Source organism: Tinamus guttatus, unplaced genomic scaffold (genome assembly GCF_059628265.1).
Source record: "Tinamus guttatus ecotype Peru unplaced genomic scaffold, ASM5962826v1 Tinamus_guttatus_pri_ptg001194l, whole genome shotgun sequence".
In the NCBI taxonomy this organism is placed as follows: Eukaryota; Metazoa; Chordata; class Aves; order Tinamiformes; family Tinamidae; genus Tinamus; species Tinamus guttatus.
In genome coordinates, this window is record NW_028289728.1 from 40,937 (window position 1) to 49,932 (window position 8,996).

At 33.6% G+C, this 8,996-nt stretch overlaps 1 protein-coding gene across 1 annotated transcript in view; it reads right to left on the minus strand.

Annotated features, from left to right (window-relative positions):
* Positions 1 to 8,454, minus strand: part of LOC148590633 (gamma-2-syntrophin-like) — a gene marked incomplete at its 3' end in the record, with an annotated part of 49,143 nt that extends 40,689 nt beyond the window's left edge. The window contains exon 1 of the mRNA XM_088538805.1: positions 8,299 to 8,454. The remainder of the gene's footprint in view (positions 1 to 8,298) is intronic.
* Positions 8,455 to 8,996: the final 542 nt, after the last annotated feature.

Sequence of the window (8,996 nt, forward strand, 5' to 3'; positions counted from 1 at the left end):
AAATGACTGTAATGACAGGATGAAAACTGTATATATATGCACTTGTAAAGGAAAGGTAAAATAGGCTGCATAAAAGCATAGTAAGTGCTCTGTGAGAAAAAAAGAACTTAACTCTCTCTCTCTCTCTCTCAAAAAAAAAAACCACTAATAAACCAACTACTTCATCAAATAAAACTGAATCTCTTTGGATTCCAAATCAAATAAGAGCCAGACTCTCTACGACGATGATAACAGTCAACTAGGTTGACAACATTAACCGAAACATGTGAAGAGGTGAGGAAAATGAAAAAATATAATATTGAAGACAGATTTAAATTAACCTCATGTAGAAACAAATATCACCCTAGGATACAATGCAGTCAATAAAACACAGGTATCTACTGGTGACTGCTTCGCTGAGCAACTGCTTACAGAACTCGCAAGATTAGATGCAATACTTGCTCTACTCTCGCGTACCATGAAGGATCTAGCTAATTTTTTTACAGCTGAAAAGCTTCTCTGTAGCAGCAGCCACTATGTGCTTTAGATTTAACATCTGTGAGAGCAGCAAGTCCAAAAATTCCACTGCAATTACGATCCCAAAAGAGGAATTATGCAAAAGTAAGGAAGTTTGCTAAAAAGGAACACAAAGGATAAAGTTAAGGATATTGTATCTTCACAGAAAATGTGAAGACTACTTAAGGGTAATGAAAGCTATATAAGGTTATCATGCTGGAAACACATTAAAGTTTAATGTTGTACGATGAAAATTTGGTCACAATTTAAACAAAAGAATATAAAATAAGATGTTCATTTTTTCCCCATAAATTTCTGAACAAGGAATCTCGTAGAGGGAAGTGTATATACACTGACTACAAAAGCCAAATTAGAACTATATATTTTTTAATATTACAGAATAATGCAATTGGCAAGATTAAGATTATTCCTTACTTTTTTTATATAGCACTATAAACCATATAATAATATCAAGAAGTTTCAAGGACCAACATATCTATTTCATAGATAAAAAATGCTTTTGCTATTTCATAGCAAAAAGTATTGCTAACCGAAGCTTGAAGTTAAGATGACAGACGTATTCCTGTAGCAGATGGGTAAGATAAACAAGTGGAGAAACTGAAACAAGATTAACTGTGTATATATCCTACTGCAAAACGATGGATTCCAACCTTGGTATATCTACCAAATGTGCTGTTTCTGGAATAAAAGAAATCATTAAGAGGTTGTAAAAGGAAGAGTTAGAAAATGTAGGTGCCTAAGATGAATTCCTCCTGTGAGTTCCATTTAAGGTTTAAATAGAAATAAAATTCCTAAACACCTTCTCTTTGGTCCAAGAAACCAAAGTCAACTCACAAGAATTAGCATATGGAGACTGTGTGTAGATATGAATACTGTTTGAGTTTATTTCAATTTTTGCACTTCTGTTTTTTTTGTTGTTGTTGTGGCCAGTTGAATATCCACAGTTGAAAAAAGTATTTTCTGGAATGTTATAGTTTCATGCTGCACAGTATTACAAGATGGACAGGAAAGCTGGGTTCAATCTACTGTTGGGGCAGACAGAGTACAGAACACCAAAAAAGAAAAGGGTAAATAGAAAAGAATTTCTTATTGGTAAAGTCAGTGTTTAATTCTCTTAAAAAAAAAAAAAAACTCCTATAAATGTCTTTACATGAAAATGTCACTTATGAAGAAAAAAAAATAACTGCATAATTAGAATATTTCCCTAGGCCTAGGTAGCTGATTCTCCACTCATTTTGCAGTCTTCACAGATGGATTATTGTTCTTTTTCAAATAATACCTTTATAATTATCCCAAAGCAGTCTCATCCAGTCACAGCTTCACCTATGGTATTTTCAGCTCTGCGATGTCAACTTCTAAATTAGTTTTTGGAGGTTGACCGTTCAGCCTTGTGAGCCTACATGACTGTCTTCTAAGATATACCTTCTTCCTAAAGGGCATGGACAAAACTAAAACTCTTCAATCAATTGAATATTAATTAAATGTATATTAATAATTAGAAGTAACCGACTTGTTTGTCCCTCAGTCCCTACGGTCATGCTCATGGAAGAACATTTCATGCAAGCAGGCCAGAGCATAACCCATGGGTCTATATCTCGTATACAACTCAGAGACAAGGGATTTAATTCAGAACAAGATCTTGGCCCGTGCATTGGGACAAACAGCCTTTACAAGTAAAAGCAATACCAGTAATATATTATTTAATTAAATCTGTGGTTTTTTGCTTACACATATTCCCAAAGGCCTTATAAACCCTGGGAGAGAGAATTTCAGGAACAGACAATTTCAGGAGAGCTCTAAATTGAAATAGCACCTATAACTAAATAGATGGAGGAGTTTAAAAGAGCTGTTATCAATAGTGAAACATCAGCAAGACAAAAACTTTCAAGAACTTCAAGAACGATACTAGATGAAAATATATTGACAAATGCAAACTTGAAAACATAGATATCAAATACAAGAGTGAGAACACACAGAGAAGAGACTAGTTGGTAATTGGGGGTGTAAAGTGGAGATTGTAACAATTTCTGTTGCTAATGAAACTAGCTTTTAATACTAGCTACTTTTAAATGAGCTTTTAATCCATGTTACTTCCTTTACTTGGAGTAAAAGCTCATACAAACTGAGATCTGAGAGAGGTGCAGACAATCCCTATTAAGTATAAGATATTTTTATAAGTTTATTTTATTATAACTGTTTCCATTACTGTAGGTCAAAGTCTTAGTTCAATTTTTGATAGAGTAAAATGAAGTCACTCAATTTTTAAAGTCTGACAGCCTCAAGGAGGATTATAAAGAAAACAGAAATAGATTGTTCTCAGAGGTGCACAATAAATAGATGAGGGGCAACAGCCACAACTGGACTGTTGCCAAGGAAATTCCAGTTGAGCATAATGGGGGGAAAAAAATTCAGTGATAATGGTTACATGCTAGAACAGGTGCTGCTGGTGAGAGATGGTGGAATCTCCCTCCCTGGAGATCTTACAAACTTGAGTGGGCAAGGCCCCAGGCAACATGATGATACTTGGAAGATATCCCTGCTTGGAGTGGGAGATTGAACTTCACAGGTGATTTTCAAACTAAATTATCTATTCTAATAAAGATGACTCTGACAAACCACAGTGCAGTTCATTTTCCATGTGGCGATGATCTTATAAGTTCACAAGAATATCCAGGAACTCCCTCATTGAGTTGCAAAATGTTTAATTTGGGACAGGAGCTTTCTTTGGTGGTAAAAGAAGAATTGCGTCTTGGACTGATCCCAGACTGAGGTAGTGACAACATAGATAGAGGCTGTGTAGATCACCTACAAATATGGATTTTCAGAGATGCTAACTATTATTACATATATGGGCACAGTGACAAGACATATTTCTTTCTTTTCCCATTAAGAATAAGCTGATTTCTTTCAAATAAAAAGATGTCCTGTAGCAAGTGATAGCTAAATCTTTCCAGAACCCAGCTGTTCTTTAGTTGAACAATTTCACTGACATTCACTTTTACACGTTGGCAGGTGTAAAGGCAAAGATGAGCAAGAGAGGCTGCATTCATGCCCTGTTCCATAACTAAAAATACTTATGTTTCCACACAGACATTCTGCATCTAGTTATTAAAGGTTTTTAACTTTTGCACAACTTTTCATAAAATACACAATAGCAATCTTGACATCCTGTCAAGATGTACAACAGCTTAATTTAATTTTTAATACAGGATGCATATATATGTCTGCTATTTCCCTGGCTAACAACACAGAAATATTGATATGGAACTGCTCGTTTTTTTACCTTGTAGCTAAGAGCACTTAACCTCAGCTAGGTTCTGACCATATCTCAAGGAGAGATATTTTTCAGGGATATTCACAGTGACCCTTTTATTCTTCTGCTCTGTACATGTTTATTACTATTTTTGTCTATGCTACTTACTTTTTTGCTTCTAATAAATCAAGATTTTTTTTTTGCCATGCTGTTGAATGCTTGTATTTATTATTTATTTTGTCACATAAACTTATATCAGTTCTCAAAGTGACAGCAACTGGAGCTTGTGATAATATATTCCTAAGGGATTATTTTATATCTGTCTTCTAAATATCTATCTAGGCCAGCTTTACAGAGAATGGAAAATAAGTAACAAAAGGTTAAATAATGTATTTTCTCCATTCAAACTATCTAAATTTCAAAAGGAAAAGTCTTTCTTTAATCATCAGCTTGATATTTCCAAATAAATAGAAATGTTATTTAGTAGCTCTTATGGCAAAATGGGCACTAGGGAAACAGTATATATTAGTAATTATCTAGATAGAAACATACTTGAGTTTTAAAAAATCTTTTAATGCAGACCAATTCCCTAGAGGTTTTCTAAAAGAATATTCTCTTCTGTTCTTATTAGCATCTGAGTTACAAAGGAAACATATCCTCATCAGGGATTTAAACAGTACTTTAAAATGCTTTCTGTTTTTTCTTTCCTCCCTCCCTCCCTCCCTCCCTCCCTCCCTCCCTTCCTTCCTTCCTTCCTTCCTTCCTTCCTTCCTTCCTTCCTTCCTTCCTTCCTTCCTTCCTTCCTTCCTATCAACAAAACAATGAGTCTTGCTATGTTTTTGTCCCTATTGTCCCTGTCCCTACCTTATTTCAATATGGTAAAGTGGCTAAAACAATACTTGTGAAACTGGATTGTGTACCCAGGATGTGAAGCTTTTGTCATTTTCATTATATTCATCTCCCATAAGCTCCTAAAGAGTCCTCTTTCAATTAACAAGCCAAGAAACCTATTTGTCCTACCACCAATCAAGTCAGATGCAATTCAGCTCTGTGGGAGGGATTGATTAATAGTGATAAAAAACTAAATGCTTTTTTATTTTTAACTTTGTAAGTGGACTTAGCAGGGAAAAGACACGGAAATGACAAAAATGTAACACAAAGGAATAGAAAAAAACTATGAAAAGTAGGCTAAAAGCTGCAGAAATAAGATGGCAATACACATGGAGTGAGGCACTGGCAATATATTGGAAATTAATTTTAACAAGTGAAGAAGTGAAAAGTAACAAAAATACCACATCTTAGTAAAGTACATCATAGTATTAAAGTATAGAAACAAATGTTTCCCCTGTTTCTGTATCCTGCTATCATTCAATTTGCTTCTGTGAATATTGTTAAACTATTCTTCTTGAAATAAATTACCTCTTAAATATACATAGAGAATAATTACAAATATTTAATTTCAATATACTACTACTGTCAATGTTTTCAAATTTTAATTCTGTGAATGATTCTCCCATACATTCTCCTTTTTCCTACCAATGAGAACTCTCTGAATCAAGTCATGGGGACTTGTTTGGAATGCTTGGACTTTCCAAGTCTTGCATGACTTGCATGACTGAAATATTTTTTTGGAAGGAGCACATATTTTATAATATATATATAGATGATTAAAGAACATGTAATTCAACCCTGAGACCATATTATTTCCCACAGTGGTTCTACTTTGGGAATTATTTCTTTATATTTTAAAAATCCATCTTTTCCATTATGTAGAATATAGTATCTAAATGCAAAGACAACACTTTCTTTATCTGTTTATTTTATTTACACACCGAATTGCGCAAACCACATTGCTCTCCCTCATTATTTTACATCTGAGTCAAATGACTAGGAAAATGGGATGAGCTGCCATCAAATTACAGAAAACCATTTCCTTGTGAACAGGTAAACAGCCTTCTCAGTGTTTAAAAGTGTATGGCGAAATATGAAACAAGAGATGGTCAAGTTGATGCTAGTAACAGTAATTTACTATGAGTACTGTTTTACAGTGAGAGGATCTGCCTTTTATCTGAACAACAAATATGAGATCTTTAAGGAGCTATCTGTGTTACTGAAAGTCCAACCCACCCTCGTGGCTTTGTGTAGTCCTCTGTATTGCACAACAAGGTGAACTGTTTGGCCCCAGGGAGGTTGGAATTATATGAAAAGTAAAACTGATAGAGGAGCAGAAAAAATAGCAGGAAATGCTTTCCATGAAACTGGCTAGAGAATTAAGTATTGTCACAAGTAGATAACAGAACTTTATGTATCGATATTTTCCTATGCACATATTCCACCTACAGAAAGCAACTCTAAAAGCACAAGTCCTTTTCCTCCTACATATTTGAGATGATTACATAAAGAAAGAAAACAAATTATTTCTATTTTTGTTATAAAGGAAATAATGTGATGAAAGGCTGTGTGCAAAATATAGAATAACTATGAATAATAAATAATAAAGGCAAACTATAGAAAGAAGAATAAATCAGTAAGACAATGTGATTGTCTATGGTTGCTACAGAATTGCCTTTCAGCTTACAATTTTCTATTAATATATTGAATTACACATAATCATATAGAGTACAGAAACAAAATCTTGAAACACTTAAAATTCTTCTGAATTTAACTTCAAAATTTTTGAATTATCAAAGAGAGTGCTATCTGACTGCCAGCTATTTCACCTTTATTTCAAATTCTGCATTTTAGTTCCTATATAATGGCGATTTACATTCTGTAAAAAATAAAATGTTCATCTTAATATTATACTCACTTGGCATTTATTTTAAAAGCTAATGTTACTGTTTGGTTCAAAGTAAATCAAAACAAATACTGCCATGAAAGCTATATTTAATCATTTTTTTTCTTATCTGAGTTTGTCTACAGAACCTCATGTGAATTGAAGATAACAGTTTCAAGATGGGATTGTTTGAAGAGGTCTTGAAAGTTTTTTTCAATTTATAGTTTCTATTATATAAATTCAATGTATTTCTTAACAACAAGAACAAAAATTAAAACACCATTTATAGGAACATGGAGAAAAATAAGAAGAAAAATGTTATGCTGCCAATTAAGGGAAACAAAGAACAATTCCATCTGTAACATCAAAACAACATGTGCAGGTGGGAAATTAATTTAGAGGAGTACAAAACTACAGGCCCTCCTCCAGTGCAGTCAACTGGACAGGCTGAGGAAGACCCAGTTGTTTGTGTATGATCACCTGATTTTTCAGGGTTTCCCTGAAAAATATTGCCTATGAATAGCATAATGAGGAAGAAGTCCTTAGTGGATTTCATATCTAGAGCCACATAGTACTTTGCAACTCAAATCTAGATTGCCATCTGAACATCTGAACTGTATTTGAAACTCTCTCACTTTTACCCATTATTTCTCCCTTACTTTTACCCCTACTTCTGCATCCTTCTTCAGTTCTGTCAGAACTCTTCTACTCTACAATGACTCTTACTTTTGAGAACTTTTTTTTCAAAATTCTTCTTCTTATCTTAAAATCAGAGGTTGTTTTCCTGTCCTATCTTCCTCCAGCAAATACTAGTTAGAGGACACAAGGCATGTAGATACCAGCAAGACCTCAGCAGTCATATATGCTTATATATACAGACATATTAAATTTCAGGCAGATGACATTTTATTATGCCTTTTATTACCACACTTTGCATACAGCTTACCGGTACTACCAACATACAGTGTCAGTAGCTAGAATCTGCAGCACTTCATGCTTCTCAGTGAAATGGAAAGTACACACAAACTGATGATTTTTGGCTTCTATCTACTTCAGCAAACCAACCAAAACGTGACATGCCTTTAGTTCTCTAAATGGCCTTCCACTGGTTGCTCACTGATGCAACCTGAGCATTTGAGCATTTTAAAAGCAAGTCATGTTCCACTGAATTACACAGACAAGGGTGTATAGTGTAGGGACACCACATGATTAAAAAAAAAAAAAAAAAAAAAAAAAAAAAAGTTTTGTAACTGAATTTTAGGGGAAAAAAAAGAAGAGTACCGTACATATGCTGGCATTCCCTGCACCCCGTCTGTGCACAAAAAAAAAGAATTAAAATGAAGGATGTAAGTATCTGTCAAGTGTTCTCCCGGCCACTGTATATCCTTGACAATTGTCAATACTTGAAAAAACAATGAAGAAAAGGCCTTGTTGTACTCGTTTAGATGCTTTCAGTTGGAAATACAGCATTTGCGTGCCTTTTTCTTCATTTTTTTACCATTAATAACCTAACAATATTTGGTGGAATAATTTTATAGTCTCAATGTTTATATATTTTTAATTTCTTTTCAAAATAAAGGACACTCTTGTAAAAAGAATAAGTTCTTGGCTACAAGAATGCACAAAAGAAATGTTGAACATTACATATTTTCTATTCCCAAATAACATCTCTTGCACTCCAATACCATATTTGGATCTCTGTAGAAGACATGAAAATATACAGCCAAAAACACAGAGATCTAGAAGCACTTACATTTGCACTGTGATCACTTCCACTAACACAGATGACATCTTGTTTTTGAATTGTTAGTACCTCTTTTGTAAGCTTCAGTCGGATGTCATAGGCATTTTCAGATACTTCATCATATAATAAAGCAATACCAGTTTTAGTCTGTGAAAACAAGACACAGAAACAAAGATTTTAATTATGTGAACACTTCATAATGATAAAAAATAGCCTCTATCTTATCCAATACACAAAATGCATATAAATAAACATTTTTTTAAAAAAAGTGGAAAAAAGGCCTGCTTTTTAGGCTCCAAATGAGTTAAACATAAGAATAAACATGTACTGTAAAAAGACAGCAAAAAGGTCTTTGAAGCAGGTATATATATGTATATATATGTAAAAAATATTTTCCCAGTATACTGTTCAACAAAGGATATTTTTTCTGTTTATATTTAGCCATTCCATTTATCATGAATTTGTATTAGAAGCAGAATGTATGTATGTATATATGTAAGTATGTATGCAGATGGACTTTTCAGTTTCAACAAAAGGTGGAGAAATGTCATATTATTACTGACTTAGAGTAGTTTCTTCTGCTGTCTCAGGGAAAAAAAAAATGTATCCTTCATAAGTGTCACCTTTAAGATACAGAATTCCACTGTAGCGCAAAACTGTTTTCCAACAGTAAACCACACAAATACACACACTGCAAACATACAGGT